Below are 19,219 nucleotides of genomic sequence, written 5' to 3'. Positions count from 1 at the left end.
CTAATTTGCCTACAAACGTCAGGTGGTCATAATAATCTGGCCACTCAGTGTATGTACAAGTGAAGATGCCATCTCTTTCTGATGTTAAGGCTCGTGTTCTTTTTTTTTTTTTTTAATAGATTTAATAAGTGTTTGAAATAAGATGGGTATACATGGTGCCTTCCAGCCAAGAAACCCTCATAGCAGGGGCACTCCTCAAGGCCTCGCCACTGCCATCGTTCAAACCTTGCAAGGGCCTCCATTCTTGCATCCAGGTCGGCGTGGCTCTCTGGGGACTGCTGGCCTGGACGCACATTTGTGATTTCATCTGGGTCAGGCCATCCCCGCCAAGAGGGCAGAGTTGGGATGAAAAATGAGCCTGGACTATGTGGAGCCCCTGGCATCACCCCAGGGAAGAGCTCGGGAGGCCAAGAACTGGAGGAGTGAAAGAGTCCGCCTCCAGGGAAGCGGAAATGATGACTCAGCGTTGGGTCATGATTTTCCTGACTTTGACTTCTTAGTCAAAGGTGTTGAGTCATCACCTTTTTGCCTTTGATATTCAGACTTCTCACTCATCCCAGCAGGGCATAGGAAGTGGGTGAAGGGAAGCCCCCTGTAGTTAGGGCTGTGCTCCCAGATGCCTCCCCCTCTCCTCCAGTTCAAATTCAGTGTCTGCTACTTACTAACCATGAAACTTTGACAAATCACTGAGCCCACATTCCCCACCTGTATCCTGGAGATGCTAATACCTGTCTTGTTATGTCCTTCACCTAATCAGTATTTTTTTTATTTTTATTTTTTATTGGTTTCAGAGAGGAATGGAGAGGGGGAGAGAGAGAGAGAAACATCAAGGATGAGAGTCACTGATCAGGTGCCTTCTGCACACCGCACCCTGGGGATCGAGCCTGCAACCTGGGCATGTGCCCTGACAGGGAATCCAACCATAGGTTGACACTCAATCACTGATCCACCTCGGCTGGGCTAATCAGTATTTATTAAGCACCTCCTGTGTGCTATGCACAGGGAATATGGTAGTAAGCGAATCAGACAAAATCTCTTCCCTCACGAAGCTTACATTTTAGTGAGAAAAAAACAACAATGAACAAATAGGTACATACAATGTAATGTTAGTTGGTGATAAGCAGAGTGAAGAAAAATTAAATGGGTTAGGAGGGAGAGGGTTAAGGGGGCTGCTGGAGACAGTTCCTATTGAGTGTCTAGCACAAGGCCTGGCACATAGTAGGGCTAATGAACAAATATAAATTCCCCTCTTTGCAGTTTAGGAAGTAAGCGCCACATAGTTTTCAGGACTGAAAGGACCTTCCCTCCTTGGAGAAGTTACAAGATGACTCCCACACAGGGTTCCCAGTCACAGGACAGTGAGGAGGAAAGCTGTGTGTGTGAAATATATTTTTTCATTGAGGTGAATTCACATAACATAAAATTAACATCAACCATTTAAAAATGAACAATTAGTACATTCACAATGTTGTGTGAACATCACCACTATCTACTTCCAAGACAATTTTAGCACCCCAAAAGAAAACCCAGTACCCACTAGGGATAGCGAACCTTTTGAGCTCAGTGTGTCAGCATTTTGAAAAACCCTAACTTAACTCTGGTGCCGTGTCACATATAGAAATTTTTTGATATTTGCAGCCATAGTAAAACAAAGACTTATATTTTTTATATTTATTTTATATATTTAAATGCCATTTAACAAAGAAAAATCAACCAAAAAAATGAGTTTGCGTGTCATAGGTTCGCCATCACTGCACTAGGCAGTCACTCCCATTCCTCCCTCTCCCCAGTCCCTGACTAATGTTTGGTCACTCAGAAAAAGCAAAAAGTTTTTTTGGGGAGTGCCAAGGCACAACAAATGCATTCATTAAAGCAAAATTAGTACAGGTCTTACATTTGAGGTTATGAGCAGCCTGGCTGAGGTCATGCCTGCCTAATTATTGTGCCTAATAATTACCTTGACTAATTAGACCAAAGGTTTTGGAGTGTGTTTCTATTCCCAGACACTGAGTCATCAGTGACTGAGAATAAATCATTTCCCTCTATTTGTGTCTTGGATCATCCACATGGAAGCACCCAGCCAAACCCTCAGGGAAATTCCACAGGCTTCATTAATTAATATTTGGAAAACAGTATAATTTGTGTATGTCAGGCCTATAGGAACATGACATCAGTGTGTTTTGTATGTTGGATTCATTTATTTAATTATTCAACTATGCTCCAGGTGCATTTATTTATTTAAAATGCTTAAAAGAGGGGAAGGGAGAGGGAGAGAGAGAAACATCGATGTGAGATAGAACCATAGGTTCCCCCCTGCACGCACCGGTATGTGCTCTGATTGGCAATCGAAAGGTCCCATGACCTTTCCGTGCATGGGACAACACTCAACTCACTGAACCACACCAGCCAGGGCTCCAGGTGCATTTAATATTTATTGAGCTCTTAGTCTGAGCCAGGCCCTGAGATAAGACCTGGGGGTGTAATTAATAGTGAACAAGACAGATGGGCGTCTGTCCTCATAAACATATAGACTAGTGGTGAAGACAGGTGATAAGTAAAACAACAAACAAAACCATCACAAACTGTCAAGTGCTATAAGGAAAACGAATAGAACTCTGCCGCAGATAGTAGCAGGAGGGGTCTACTCTTGACAAATGATCATAGGAGGCTTCTTGGAGGAAGTGACCTCCACGCTGAGACCTGAACTGTGGGAAGGCAACAGCCAGGTAGAGTTGGTGTTCAGTATGTATGGGAGATATGAAAGTGGGCAAGGTTAGTAAGTGGTCATAGACTTTCTGGGTTTGAATCCTGCCCTACCACCGACTTACTGTAAAATGGGAACAATTACAATACTTGTGTCATGGGGCTGTCAAAAAGACTCAGTGGATTGATAGTTATGAAGCACTTAAAGCTTTGCCTGACACGGACCCAGCATCATGCATGCACGTAAGGGCCCCAGAAACTGTGGATGCTACCCGTCTATCCCCTTGCGCACCTGACCTCACCTCCAGCATCAGAGAAGAGGGTTTCCAGTTCTCTTACCAGCTCCCAACTCCACCTGCATCTCTCCTCTTCTTCACCGAGCAAAGCTCTTCAACTCAATGAAACAGGCTCACCCTGGATTTGCTCTGGTTCACCTCCATATCCCTGCTCATCACCTCACTGGGGCCTTGCTGACAGACAGTAGGCCCCCACATTTGTTGAGTGAACAGATAGATGGAAGTGTTGTAGGCGGTGGGAACAGTGTCTGACCCCAGGGGTTCAGCAACCTCGGTACTTGGATTCTGGCTAGGAAAGAATTCAGAGCCACGACCCAAACTATAGGAGAACATTTATTGGGTAAATCACAGAAGTAGAAAAAGTATTTCCTAAAAGAAATTAGCTTAGGAAACGAGTTATGGAGGTAAAGAAAGAGCCCTTGGAGCTTGGGAGTGAGGAAGCTAATGGTAACTTGCCTGAGATAGGGAGAGAGAGAGGGGGAAGGGAAAGGAAAAGCAAGGGCATGGTCCCTGGAGGGAGAGCGCCCTGGGTCCTCTGTCCTAAGGGTTTTAAGAACAGAGGTTTTGGGGGGAAGTCCCAGGGAAAGATGTTAATAGAATATTCAGTAGCTTTCCAGGTGTATTCATTCAGGGTTGTGGTCTCCACTGACTGATTGGCTGGCATTCAGTGCTGCTGGTCCTGATGTCAGCGAAGGCTGGTTTAGCTGCTTATCTAGGCCTGGAGCTGAAATACAACTGAGTCCTAGATATTATCTCTAGGGAAGAAAGGTCAATGTGTCCAAACCACATGACCAGCACTATGCTAAGGAGGAAAAGCCACTCTGCGGGCGAGGTCCCATCTTACAACTGATTGTCCTTTGCTAGGTACCTGGGGCTTTCCAACCTGATGACCTCTGTACCTGGCCCATTGTTCTTGCTCTGCTCATGTCTGTCTAACTGCCCACAGCAGGACGTGCACTGTGGGAGAATTTGGGAGCCTTTCTGGCTTTTTTCACTTATTGTAGTTTTGGGGGTCCATCTGCATTGTGGCAAGTACAGTGTTTCTGAAGTCCCTCGGGCTGTAGATGGTGTCCACGGCAGAGACCCTTCTCAGGAACACACCCCAGTGGCTAACCCAGTATTTCTCTTCTCTCAGCTCATCTTCTCTCCCCAAGGGCCAAGTGCCAGGCAGATTAAGCTCTCAAAATAAAGGAAGGGGAAAAATACATGGAGATTTAAAGCATAAGATGTTGAAATAACCCAGTGGGAGATATATATATCTCCCCTATAGAATAAAACCCTAATATGCAAATCGACCAAACGGAGGAACGACCAGTCACTGTGACATGCACTGACTACCAGGGGACAGACACAACACAGAAGCTGCCCCCAGCCCACAGGCCCTGACTGGCGGTGGTGGCAGCAGTGGGGGTGGGGCCCGGCGAGCAGGCGGTGCCAGGCCACCAGCCAAGGCAGGTACCAGCAGGGGGCCCTCTCGATTGCCCTGCCGGTTGTCCCACAGATCAGCCCTGATTGCCAGCCAGACCTTGGGATCTTACCCGTGCACGAATTTCATTCACCAGGACTCTAGTGTGTGTGTGTATATATATATATATATATATATATATATATGTAATATAATGTAAAAATTTTTTATTGATTTGTTTTTTATTGATTTTAGAGGGAGAGGAAGGAAGAGGGAAAGAAATATTGATGTGAGAGAGAAACATTGGTCATCTCCAGCACACACCCCAACTGAGGATCAAACCTGAAACCTGAACATGAGCCCTGACAAGGAATCAACCGGCGACCTTTTGGTACACTAAACGCCATTCGACTATTGAGCCACTCCGGCCAGAGCCCACCATCTGCCTCCCTCCAGTCTCTTCTGCCTCTTCATCACAGCCACCCTAGTCCAGACACCACCACTTCTTGCTGTTCTCCCAGCTGCCACAATAAAACTAACAAAAGCAAAATTTTTATTATGGAAAAATTCCAAAAAGTTACAAAAGGAACGAGAACAGAATATGAAAACTATTTTAACAATTCGTCAGCTCATGGCACCCACTCTGCAGCCTCCTGGAATTTTCAATTCCTCCCCTCCAGGTTTTTTTGTGTGTGTATGCGTTTTTATTTATTTTTATTTTTTTAATTTTTGGCCTCTGGGACAGTTAACCTGACTTTTCATCAGTTTACCCTGCAGATGTATTGTCTGTTGTGGTGTAATGTTTACTCCAAGATTCCTTCAGGAATTTGCTTTTGAAACCAAAATTTTGAGACTCAAAACCAAAGTTTTGAGACCTTAAAATAAAAGGCCTCTCTTTTGCAATCTCCCAAAAGGCAAGCCTCGGCTTCCAAGATTATTATCTCTGCCATGAATTTCAAAAGACTGCTTAGGAACTCTGAAAAGGCAGGAATTTGGCTCTTCCAGTGATTGCTTTTTTTGAATTGGTTTGGGTCTGGCCTCTCCCAGGGTTGTATCCAGACTGATTCAGGCCTCAACCTCACTACTTGGTTTTGGGAAGACAGGGATTTCTTTTAAAAAGGGAATAAGCCCTAGCCGGTTTGGTTCAGTGGATAGAGTTGGCCTGCAGACCAAAGGATCCCGGATTTGATTCTGGTCAAGGGCACGTACCTCCACTGCAGGCTCCTCCCCAGCCCGGCCCTGGTCAGAGCGCATGCAGGAGGCAACCAATCAATGTATTTCTCTCACATCAATATTTCTCTCTGTCTTTCCCTCTCTATTCCACTCTCTCTAAAAATCAGTGGGGAAATATCCTCGGGTGAGGATTAAAAATAATAAATAAATAAGTAAATAATAAATATGTTACCCATTGCTATTTTTATTGTCGTTAAAATGTAATTTTAGTGAATTTAAACAATTTCTCAGAATGTTCACAGGGGTGGTACCCACAACCCTGTTTTCCCACATGTTTTTAGTTCTTCAGCTACAATTTCATGCAAACTTTCACAGGCCCCAAGCTCCCAACCTGGTGGTTATTTTTCATTTACTATGTCACTCTTCTAGGTGTTTGTTCAAGAGCAGCTTCTCAGGGCTGTGCACCAGTGCACACCTGCAACCCCGTGTCCTGGATGTCACCTACAGTCCCATGTCATTTCACAGTCCAGCGCTCCTGCTTAGCCTTGCATCATCTGATTTCCTGGATCACAAGCATTGGCAGTAATGTTGAAGTCAGTCACCTGTTTAAAAAAAAAAAAGTTAAGAGTTTTTTTTTGTGTGTGTGTGTTTTTTCAGGCAGTTCCACTGAAATCTCCCAATATTTTTCCATACCCAAAGTCTCCCAGAATCAGGACTGCGCCAGACAGGATAATTCAGGCCCAGGGGTGATAAAGTCAAACCAAAGGGGAAGGAAGGATGGCTAGCGGGGAGGGCCACCTACTGAGAATAGAAGCATAGAAGCGCTGGTGTTTATCCTCACCTCACCCAGCAGCCTCCCCGGGGACCCAACGTGCCACCGTTGGGCTTAGTTTCCAAATGGGCAGTTTTCCTGGTGACAAAATCAGAGTCGCCTGTGTGTCCTTACAGACAGAGGCAAGGGCCCTGGTGTTTTTTTAAGTGGCCCAAATTATCACAGTTGGGTGTAACCCGATTGTTTCTTTCCATCAGCTTTTTATTTGAGAACAGTTTTTTACATTTACAGAGAAGTTGCAAAGACAGTATGTACACAGATTTCCCACACACACTACACCTACTTTTCCCCACGATTTTCTGGTATTACAAACATACCGCGTTATTACTGTCTATTTGTCAGAATGAATGAACCAATATTGATATATTATTCTTTTTTAAAAATAAGTTTTATTGATTTAAGAGAGAGAGGGATATAAAGAGAGAAACATCAATTGGCTGCTCCTTGCAGGCTGCCTGCTAGGGATTGAGCCTGCAACCTGGGGATGTGCCCTGACTGGGAATGGAATTAGCAACATCTTGGTTCATGAGTAGACGCTCAACCACTGAGCCACACCGGCTGGGCACTATATTGTTCCTAACTTCAGTCTGTGCTTTGCTCAGATTTCCTTATGTTTTACTGAATGCACTTTTTCTGTCCCTGAGCCCCACCCAGAACATCACATTCCATTTAGGCATCATGTTTGCTTAGATTCCTCTTGGTGTGACCATTTCTCAGACTTTGTGTTTTTTGTTTTTTTAATTGAGATATAATTCACATATTATTATATCTACCCTTTAAAAGTGTACAGTTCAGTGGACTTTAGTGCATTCAGAAATTGTGCTATCTTATATTTAAAAAAGCCCAACCAGCTTGGCTCAGCGGTTCAGCGTTGACCTATGAGCCAGGAGGTCACGGTTTGATTCCCGGTCAGAGTATACTAGTATTCCCAGGTTTCGGGCTCGATCCCCAGTGTGGGGCTTGCGGGAGGCAGTCAATCAATGATTCTTTCTCATCATTGATGTGTCTCTCTCTCCCTCCCTCTTCCGTGCTCTCTGAAATCAATAAAAAATATATTTAAAGAAAAAAAAATGTGCTATCTAATTCCATAACATTTTTTTCACCCCTGTAAGAAACCACATACCCATGTAGCAGCCACTCCCCATTCTCCCCTCCCCGCAGCTTCTGGCAACCACTAATCTACTTTCTGTTTTTATTAATTTGTCTCTTCCAGACATTTCAGAGAAATGGGATCACACAATTTGTGGCCTTTTATACCGGGCTTCTTTCACTGAGCACAAAGTTCTCGAGGTTCATCCATGTTGTAGCATCTATCAGGACTTCATTCCTTTTTATGGCTAAATAAAATTCCATTGAATGGATTGACCACATTTAGTTTATCTGCTCATTAACTGATGGATATAACCACCTTTGGCTGTTATGACTTTCTTTATAGTTTCACAGAATACCACTTAGATGTGTTGCCCTGCAGTTGAGATCTGTCTCATGTGTTTCTCATGATTAAACTGGGGTTAGGGTTTGGGGAGGAGGACCATGGAGGTAAGTGCCCTTCTCATCACTCATATTGAGGGTGTGTGCTACTAAAATGATTTCCCACTCTTGATAGGAACTTTGATCACCTGGCGGAGGTAGAGTCTGTCAGATTTCATCACTGTTCAAGTGCCCTGATTTCAATAGACAGTTGCACCAATTTTCTCTTCACTTTAACCACAAAGTTATAATTCTAATATTAATTTTTGCTGCATAGATATATTAAAGCAGTGGTTCTCAACCTTCTGGCCCTTTAAATACAGTTCCTCATGTTGTGACCCAACCATAACATTATTTTCGTTGCTACTTCATAACTGTAATGTTGCTACTGTTATGAATCGTCATGTAAATATCTGATATGCAGGATGGTCTTAGGCGACCCCTGTGAAAGGGTCGTTCGACCGCCAAAAGGGTCGTGACCCACAGGTTGAGAACCGCTGCATTAAAGGGAAGGCTAGTTTTAACTTATTTGATTTGGATTCATACTTCAAATAAAGATCTTTTTTTCCAGATAGAAGACTTTTAATTATATTAAAAATGTCACACTGCAGTGATTTGCAGAGATTTTTAAACAAATCTTTAGTACCCAGTGTTGGTGACAATGTAGAGAAACAGACATTTTTATAGGCTGTCTGGGGCAAGGGTGAATGAAGATGGGGAGGACATTTGGCAATTTACATCCAAAGCCTTGAAATGTGCCACCCAATTCCATCAATTCTACATTTAGAACTTTATATGAAGAAAATAAATATGTACACAAAGATTTGGCCAAAACCAAACAAACAAAAAACCAACCCAATTTATTATAGAATTATTTGTAGGAACCAAAGTTGAAAAAAACCTAAGTGCCCAAAATAGGAAATTAGCTTTAAAATTGACACAACCCCGCAATCCATTGCCAAACAACTATTTAAAAGGATGTAAATACATGAAAAGACAAAAAAAGACATAAAAAGATTATCACAACTTATTATGTAGAAAAAATGATTGAAAACAGTGTGTACACAAAAATTCTGATTTTATAGAACAATCAAATATATATATATGTCTTTGCATAGAAAAAATAATGGCTCGATCCCCAGTAAGGGGCATGCAGGAGGCAGTCGACCAATGATTCTCTCTCATCATTGTTTCCATCTCCCTCTCTCCCTTCCTCTCTGAAATCTGAAATATATATATATCAAGAAATATATTTGGTCTTTGTCCCTGGCTCCTGGCACAGACCCCTAAACACCCTTGGAATTTCCTGAACGACAGGAGGGTTTTCAGTTTTTCATAGTGAGCCCGTTTAAATTGCACCTGGGTTCACACTAATGACATAACTTAGGGTAGAGCACCTGGATACAGAGCCTCAGGAGGGGGCTGGTCACCAGCAAGACCAAGTGGTTGGAACTTGTAGCTCCACTTCAGGGAGGGGGGAAAGGGGGTTGGATATTAAGTTCTATAGCAACTCTTTTGTTGTCAATCCTCAACCAAGGATATTTTCCCATTGATTTTTAGAGAGAGTGGAAGGGAGAAAGGGAGGGGGGAGAGGAAGAGAGAGATAAAGAGATAGAGAGAGATCATGGGAGAGAGAGACATCAATTGGTTGCCTCCCCCATGCACCCTACTGGGTTTCAGGATCAAACCTGAAACCCAGGTACCTGTGTGCCTGGGTTGCGCCCTTGACTGGGAATTGAACCCATGAACCTTTGGTGCAGGGACCAATGCTCCAACCAACTGAGCAACATTGGCCAGGGCTCTATAGCAGCTCTTGGAGAACATTTAATGAGCTGGGTTGGTAAACACCTGGAGGTGCTGGGAGGGTGGGCTGTGCCTGGAGAGACGTGAAAGCTCAGAGCCCACCTTCCCCCATACCTGCCCTGTGCATCTCTTCCATCTGGCTGTTCCTGAGTTGTATCCTTTATAATCAAGTGGTAGTAGTAAGTACGTAAACTGTTTCCTGAGTCCTGTGAGCCCTATAGCAACATGAGAAGGGGGTCATGGGAACCCCTGATTTATAGCTGATCGGTCAGAGTACAGGAGGCCTGAACTTGGAATTGGATCTGAAGTGGGGGTAGTCTTGTGGGATTGAGCCTTTAACCTGGAAGGGGTAGGGGGTCTGACCATAATTCTAGGTTGTGTCAGATTGAATTGCTGCTGGTGTCCAGAGAATTGGGGAATTGGTTGGTATGAGACACCTCCCCCCGCAACACACACACAAGTGTTCTGTGGGTAGAAACAGACCTTAGGAAATTCTTTGTGTCTCAATTTCTCATCTTTAAAATGGGAATAAAAATACCAACCTTATTGGGTATTTGTCAGGATCAAATAAGTTAATACACACAAAGAATTTATTATAAATATTAAAATAGGTGGAATCCCATGTGTGGTAAGGAGTCCTTTTTTTTTTTTTTAAAAAAGTAGATAATGTATTTTTTTAATGTATTTTATTGATTTTTACAGAGAAGAAGGGAAAGGGATAGAGACTTAGAAACATCGATGATAGAGAAACATCAATCAGCTGCCTCCTGCACACTCCCTACTGGGGATGCGCCCCCAACCAAGGTACATGCCCTTGACTGGAATTGAACCCAGGACCCTTCAGTCCGCAGGCCGACACTCTATCCACTGAGCCAAACTGGTTAGGGTGTAGGGGGGCCTTTTATTAAAATGTTATTGATTTTGAGGAGCTCCGCTCTGCAACATTGATGTGTAGATAAGGATGCTTAACTCCTAGGATTGGGGTTAGCATTCAATCTTCTCCTTGCCATATGTAGTTGAAAGTCACACTTTCTTTGACGTCTAGTTCCCTTTTTCTTCTTGGCTGTTTGGAGATACCCATCCCAGTCCTCCCAAGTTAGTCAGGGTCATGTGACTAGCTCTGGCCAATGGGATATGATCAGAAGGGACGGTCACTTCCTTTCTGAGGCAGCAAAAAGCCTCTGCCAGGTTCTCCAGCTCATCATCCCCTTTGTGGAGGAGGCCTGGTGTTGAGAGGGTAGAGTCACCAGACAGAAGCCAGACGGGATCTGGAAGTTCACCTGGACCAGCGCCGTCTTTGCCGGAGCAAGAAAGAAACTTTTGTGATGTTTAGCCAGTGAGATGTGTTTGCTATCATTATTGCAGCTTGCTCATCACAGCAGCATCAACTATCCTGACCAATACTACATATCGATGGATGTTTCCAGAAAATAACCAGGCGGTTTATTTAGAGGATCCAAGGGCACCACCTCTCACATCTTTGTCCCCTTATCTTTTCTAACAAGCTGCTGCTACAGCTGCTGGAAGAAACCACAGAAACACCCTCTGCCAACTGTATCGACACCATCAGTCCTTATGACCTCTGGGTAGGGAGATTTGGCGCTCATTTTTAAAATATATTTCTATTCATTTCAGAGAGGAAGGGAGCGGGAGAGAGAGATGGAAAATCAATGATGAGAGAGAATCATTGAGCGGCTGCCTCCTGCATGCCCCACACTGGGGATCGAGTCCATAACCCGGGCATGTGCTCTTGGCCAGAATCAAACCTGGGACCCTTCAGTCCACAGGCTGACGCTCTATCCACTGAGCCACACCAGCTAGGGCAAGTGCTATTTTTTTAATAAGAAAAGAAAACGGGACACCCTTCCTGTGGGGAGCACACCCGTGCTTTTCCCTTCCACCTCTTCTCCCCCCAGGAGCGGCACCTTTGCCTTCTCTCTCCTAAGCTCCAAGGGCCCTTCTTTTGCTTCTGTGACTTGTTTTCTGAGCCTACGCAGCCCAGCTGGCTCATTCTACTACCTCTGCAACTTTCTAAATAAACTTTCTCTTGTAATTTGAAACAAAACAAAAAAAAAGAAAAGAAAGGAAGGAAGGAAAGAAGGAAGGAAGGAAGGAAGGAAGGAAGGAAGGAAGGAAGGAAGGAAGGAAGGAAGGAAATGAATTTAGAGTAAATGGCTTTGTGATATGTTTCTGACCTACCAGGCCATGACTAATGTGCCCCGGTTTGGACAGAGCCTGAGAGCCTGCACATGTTGGCATCCCATCATGTTTGCTTGTTTTTATGTGGTGGGCAGCCCCTAGGGGGGGTCCCTAAAATCCAAGACCCTTCTTATTCATGCCCTTGTGTAACTCCCTTCCCTTTAGTGTGAGTTGGGTTTACTGACTTGCCTCAAATGAATAGCATACGGCAAGGGATGGACCCCACATCTAAGAGTAGGTTGTAAAAAAGAGTGGCTTCTGTCTTGGGTGTCCTCTTTCTCTTTCTCCCTCCAATGAAAGAAGCCAGCTGCCACGTTTTGAACTATCCCAGGGAGAGTTAATTAACATAACTATTACCCAAACTGCTTTCTTTCCCAAAGGGGATTATAAGGAGCCCCCTTTTAAACTCCTTCCAACCCCCCTCCCCCCAGGCAACCTTTCTTTCTTTTTTTAAACATAGTTTTATTAATTTCAGAGAGGAAGAGAGAGGGAGAGAGAGAGAAACATCTATGATGAGAGAGAATCATTGGTTGGCTGCCTCCTGGATACCTCCCCAGTGGGGATCGAGCCCAGGCATGTGCCCTTGACTGGAATTGAACCCAGGACCCTTCAGTCCACAGGCCGACACTCTATCCACTGAGCCAAACCAGCTAGGGCTTAAATATGTTTTTATGGATTTTTAGAGGGAGAGGAAAGGAGAGGGATAGAGAGGTAGAAATATTTATTGGCCACCTCCTGCATGCTCCCTACTGGGGATGGAGCTCACAACCTGAGCATGTGCCCTGGCTAGAATTGAACCAGTGACCTCTTGGTTCATGGGTGGATGCTCAACCATCGAGCCACACTGGCTGTGCTGTTTTCTGTGACTATAGATTAGTTTGCATTTTCTCTAATTTTATGTAAAGGGAATGAATTAGAAAGCACATACAGTATTTTTTTTTTTTTGCCTGGCCACTTTCACTCAGCATAATTATTTTAGATTCATCTATGTTGTGTTCATCCATCTTGTTGCTGTGTGGTAATAACAGTCCCCTGTATGGACATACCACAGGCCCTCTGTTCACCTGTTGATGGGCATTCGGGTTGCTTCCAGTTTGTGGCTATTACAAGTAGAGCTGATGTGGACATTCATCCATAAGGATGGCTTTCTTTTCTCTTTGGTAATTACCTAGGAGTGAAATACATCTGGGTATTTATCCAAAAAATATAAAAACACTAATTTAAAAAGATATATGTACCCCTATGTTCATTGCAACATTATTTACAATAGCCAACATATGGAAACAAACTAAGTGTCCATCAGTGAATGAATGGATAAAGATGTGATATATATATATATATATATATATATATATATATATATATACACACACACACATATATATACTACTCAGCTATAAAAACAGAATGAAATCTTGCCACTAGTGACAACATGAATGAACCTTGAAGATATTCTGCTAAATGAAATAAATGAGCTGGCCCAACCGGTGTGGCTCAGTGGTTGAGAGTCAACCTAGAAACCAGGAGGTCATGGTTCAATCCCAGGTCAGCACTCATGCTCAGGTTGTAGGCTCGATCCCCAGTGGGGGCATGCAGGAGGCCAATTGATGATTCTCTCTCATCATTGATGTTTCTATCTCTCTCTCCCTCTCTCTTTTTCTCTGAAGTAAATAAAAATATATTGAAAAAATAAGTGAACTGGAGAAAGAAAATACCATATGATTTCACACATATGTGAAATTTAAACAAATGAAAAAAATGGAACGAAAACAAACTCAAGATACAGAGAACAAATTGGTGGTTACCAGAGGGAAATAAAGTGGTTGGGGGAGGGGTGCCCCTAGCTGGTTTGGCTTAGTGGATAGAGCGTCCACCTGTGGACTGAAGGGTCTCAGATTCGATTCCAGTCAAGGGCACATGCCCAAGTTGCAGGCTCCATCCCCAATAGGGGGCATGCAGAAGGCAGCCGATCGATGAATCTCATTATTGATGTTTCTATCTCTCTCTCCCTCTCCCTTCCTCCCTGAAATCAATAAAAATATATTTAATAATAAAAAAAAAAAGGTTGTGGGGGTGGGCCAAAGGGGTTAAGGGAGTCAAGTGTATGGTGACTGATGGTAACTAGACTTTTGGGGGGTGATCACATGTATACAGATGTCAAATTATAATATTGTACACCTGAAACTTATATACCAATTTTTCCTTCATAAAAATACAAACTCTTGAATTATTTTTCAAAGTGATTGTACCATTTTACATTCCCACAAGCATTCTATAGGACGTTTCACAACCCTGGCACTAAACCACTAAATACCAGCAGTCCCAATCATGGTGGCAACTTAACCCCGACTCCCTTTACAAATGTCCCCCCCCCTTTCCCCCGCACCTGCCCATGGAACAGAGCTGCCCCAGCTGAGGATCAGAAGCTCTTTGTTCCAGCGGTAGCCAAAGATAAGCCCGCCTTCAGGAGCCAAGGAAGAAACATGTGTGACCCCAAGTTTATGAACTGAATTCATGGAAGCCGAGGTAGAAGACGGTTACAAGAATGAGGAGTGACTGCCAGTGGTACGGCTTGGCCTGGCCAGGCGTTCTGTGGTTCTTCAGTTTCTGAAAAGACCAAAATGCTCTTATTTAAAGAACGAAGGTTTATAGAAATGGTGGTTAGAGCTAAAGTCAGATGATCCATTTACTTTCTATTTTTAATTTTCTCTCTGGCCCTGGAGCCTCCCAGAGCCTCCCTGGGGTAAAAATAAGTGGTGTTTGGTAATCCCGAGCTGAAAGGTGGTACTTAAGTCAAAAGTACACCTGAACTCAGCTAATTTGCACTAATCACCTACCCCAGCCATGGATCAGAGGGGAAAACATCACTATGATGCAACCACGACCAGGCATTGCAGGATGCCACCCACGCTCAAATACTTCTTTGATTTCTAAAACCTTCATCCCAGCCCCCGGGTAAGCTGGACGGGGCCTCAGAATCCCCTGGAGAGCTTGAGAAACACAGATTGCCTGGTCCCACCGCTAGAGATTCTGATTTCATGCAGCTGGAGAGATGCGTGAGAATTTTCATTTCTAACAAGTGTCCAGATGGAGCTGACGCTGCTGGTCCAGGGGCCACGCTCTGATACCCACTTTCCTATTGGAAGCCTCAATTTAAAGTCTAGCTAATGGGAGTCAAACAACCCTATGGTATGTTTGACTTTCCATAGGGTTGATGTCATTTTTTTGCACACTTGTCCAGGGCAAGACAGCTCTTCCGGGAGCAAAGCATCACCCAGCACGGGAGTGCTGACATCGTGGCCCGGTTCTTCTCATTTGGCATCAACAGCATTTTATATCAGTGTGACATTTACCCATCTGAGTCCTTTCCTCAAGTGTAGAAAATGTGGACTCACCTTGCTTGTAACTACTCATCCTGAGCTCATGAAATACCTAAATAATGCGGCGGAACAACTAAGAGGTTGGTTATACGTACAAGTGTTCAGTGCAGAAACGTGTGGTAGTCGTCTCGAATATTGAAAGCGGGGAGGTCCTTGAAAGACGGCAGTTTGACTTTGAGTGACAAGACTGTCAAAGACGACACAACCCGGAGAAAAGCCTCAAAGCTCTCCAGGATGAAATCCGCTCGGTGATCTGACAGGTCACCGCTACGGTGACATTTCTGCCACTGCTGGAAGTTTCTTGTCAATTTGATCTGCTGATCTACGCAGACAAAGATTTGGTTGTACCTGAGAAGTGGGAAGAGTCGGGATTACGGTTTATTACCAAGTCTGAGCAAGTACGCCTGTGTTCCTTCAGCTACAACCCACAAAGTAAGCAGCATGGTGGCCTATGGAATCCTGCCCACGACTGGAGATAAGACAAGAACAAGACTGGCATTCTCATATGTGTTTCCTGAAACCACGTCAGCTACGGTTCATGTTTTACTTCACTGGTTCATTTTCAGATGGGGGAAACTTAACATTATACTTTACTGAACTGTGCACATGGTTCCATTTTGGGTATCTGTTTGACTTTCCATAAGGTTGATGTCATTTTTTGCACACCATTCAAAGGGAACCAGCAGATTATATCAGCACTGTAATGTCAATTCCTTTGAAGGTGGTAACTGGAGAAGGAAAACTCTTGCTATAAAGCTAAATGCCTTCCCAAATCAGACCTCATGGTCAAGCAGCTTGACTCAGAATAGAGGTAAAGCCCAGCCAGCATGGCTCAGTGGTTGAGCATTGGCCTATAAACCAGGAGGTCACGATTCAATTCCCGGTCAGGGCACATGCCCGGGTTGTGGCTCGATCCCCAGTGTGGGGCATGCAGGAGGCAGCCAATCAATGATTCTCTCTCATCATTGATGTTTCTGTCTCTCTCTCCCTGTCCCTTCCTCTCTGAAATCAATTAAAAATATATTTTTTAAAAAAGAATAGAGGTACATTTTTTAAAAATGAAGCAGCAAACGGAGTCTGAATATTCAGTCTTTGTTTAGGTCCTAAAGTAATTGATAATCCACAATCAACAAAATATTCCTATAAGGTCCTTTTGCCATTTATTTTATTTGTATAGTTTCCATATGGGAAAAATCTCCAATGATTTGATTTCAATGTATATAATTTACACGTATGGCGCTGTTACTATTTGTACTGTTTAAATTCCAGTGATACAGAACTCAATGTCTTTTTCTGTCTTACAAAATCAAGCTTTAAATGACAATGATAAATAAAGTTAAATGTGTATGTTAAAGATATATAAGTAAGCCCTAGCTGGTTTGGCTCAGTGGATAGAGTGTCAGCCTGCAGACTGAAGGGTCCTGGGTTCGATTCCAATCAAGGGCACATGTCTGGGGTGCAGGTTCGATCCCCAGTGTGGGGCATGCAGGAGGCAGCCAATCAATGATTCTATCTCATCATTCATGTTTCTGTTTCTCTCTTTCTCTCCCTTCTTCTCTGAAATCAATTTTTAAAAATTAAAAAAAGATACATAAGTAAAAAAATAAAGTCTATGGCAGTGATCTTCCATCACTGTGATTTTGTGCCCTCACCCCAAAGGGACAAATCTTGAGACATTTTGGTTGGCATAACTGATGTGGGGGGACTGAAGCTGGCATCTAGTGGTGCCAGCACCCTACAACACACAGGACAATCCCCACAAGAATTGTTTCACTCAAATGTCAATAGTGCCAAGGTTGAGAAACCCTGACCTATAGGGGAATGCTTACAGAAATTAGAAGAAAATTCTCACAAGAGATAGATATTACCCAGCCATCCATTAAAAAGAATGCCCCTTAGACCTTTGTAAAACTTGGGGAATTTGTTCCTGATATGATGTGAAAGAAACAAATAGGATAAAAGGGGTGTATTCAACCTACCAGCTGTTTCATTTAATTTTCTTCAGACTTTATCACACACTTTATCTTGTCTGTTTCTATGTTTACTTATACATCCTCTGTCTTCATTCCCTGGGATGTAAGGTCCTGGTATATTTTAGGAGAGCATTAAATAGTTGGTGGACACTCGAATGGGTAAACCTGATGTCTTTTTAAAAAATATATGGTTTTATTGATTTCAGAGGGAGAGAGAGGTAGAAACATCAATGATGAGAGAGAATCATTGATCGGCTGCCTCCTGCATGCCTCCACTGGGGATAAACCCGCAACCTGGGCATGTGCCCTGACTGGGAATTGAACCGTGACCTTCTGGTTCATAGGTCGATGCTCAATCACTGAGCCACACCGGCCGGGTAAACCTGATGTCCTGGAAGAAAAATCAGTGATGTGCTGGTGAAAGTTTAATAACCGACTATCTGAAAAGAAAATCCCTCATCTGTAGCATTTGCTGATTTCCATGGTGTAAAGACTCCCACTGTAGCTGATTTATCAGCTCCCTCACGGTGTCACTGACAAAGGAGTTGGGTAAGTGTACACAGCTGGCTTGCCACGCCCACAGGAGCCAGCCCCAGCACACCCCTGGAAAGAATTATATTAATCAAAAAAGGCTGGAAGGGAAAATGCTAAAATGTTAATGGTGGAGCAGCAGTATCACGCATATATTAGAAACCATTAAGCCCCCGCATATTAACAAGTGAATGTGAGAGGATGGCTCCTTATCTAGTTTATGTCCTTCAAGAAAGACTGGAATAACATGCCCATTAATATGACGTGGCTCCCAATTTCTGGTCTCTATCCAAATTCCAAACTCCTGACTGAGAGAATCAGCTGACACAATCTTATGTCAAATGTGGTGAGAGTGGGGGGATATACCTATTTGGGGCAAGTAGTGTAGGTGTTCAGGTTCTGAACTGCATGAAGGCAGCACATCTGGGCCCATTGACCTCATAGACACATACAAACTTGCATAAAAGAATGCAGACGGGCTCCAAGGTTTGGGGCTCTGAGTCCTGAGGCAGTGGGGTAACACCCTTTGTTATAAACCCATGGACCGATGGCCATGTATGCACTCTGGAGAGCACACGGACACGCGGTCCTGTGATGCAGACACATGTGACCTCCTCATTTCTCAGAGCCCAGTTCTGCCCCCTCAACCCCAGCACTGAAGCTGTCGGCTGTTCAACACGGAGGAGAGGGCACTGGGGTATTGAGGTTGCTGAGACATGGAAGTCCCAGGGCGCCTTCAAGTGGGTAAAAGTGAGGGTGTATTTGACCCTCAGCAAGGCTGCTGCCTACATGGCCACGGAAGGCACTTAGAACTCCTTTAAAAGATCATTGGACACTCAAGAAAATTAAAAACATATGTTCAGCCCTAGCTGGTTTGGCTCAGTGGATAGAGTGTCGCCTGCGGACTGAAGGGTCCCGGGTTCAATTCCAATCAAGGGCACATGCCCGGGTTGTGGGCTCAATCCCCAGTTGGGGCTGTGCAGGAGGCAGCCGATCAATGATTCTCTCTCATCATTGATGTTTCTATCTTTCTCTTTCTCTCCCTTCCTCTCTGAAGTCAATACAAATATATATATATATATATATATATATATATATATATATATATAAATAAAAATAAAAACATATGTTCGCACAAAAACTTGTACACAAATACTCATAGCAGTCTTAGTTATCCTAGCCCCAAAAGTGGAAACAACCCAAATGACCATGAATGGATGAATGGAAAGAGTGATCTATCCATACAATGAAATATTATTCAGCCATAAAACAAGAATGAAGAACTGATACATGCTACAACGTATGTAAACTTCAAAAACATTGTGACCAATGAAAGAAGTCAGACACAAAAGGCTACATGTCTTATGATTCCATTTCTACGAAATATCCAGAATAGCAAGTCCATAGGCAGGAAGTAGATTAGTGGTTCCCAGGGGGTGGGGGTGGGGGTGGAG

General features: G+C 43.7%; 1 pseudogene; it reads left to right on the top strand.

The window, feature by feature from the left end:
- The first annotated feature begins 14,426 nt into the window (after positions 1–14,426).
- Positions 14,427–18,575, top strand: LOC139008396 (mitotic spindle assembly checkpoint protein MAD2A pseudogene; annotated as a pseudogene).
- The last annotated feature ends 644 nt before the right edge of the window (positions 18,576–19,219 follow it).

This window comes from Myotis yumanensis, unplaced genomic scaffold (genome assembly GCF_028538775.1).
Source record: "Myotis yumanensis isolate MYYU_CA2020_CCGP unplaced genomic scaffold, mMyoYum1.0.hap1 SCAF_4, whole genome shotgun sequence".
Lineage (NCBI taxonomy): Eukaryota > Metazoa > Chordata > Mammalia > Chiroptera > Vespertilionidae > Myotis > Myotis yumanensis.
This window is presented reverse-complemented; position numbering and strand designations above follow the sequence as displayed.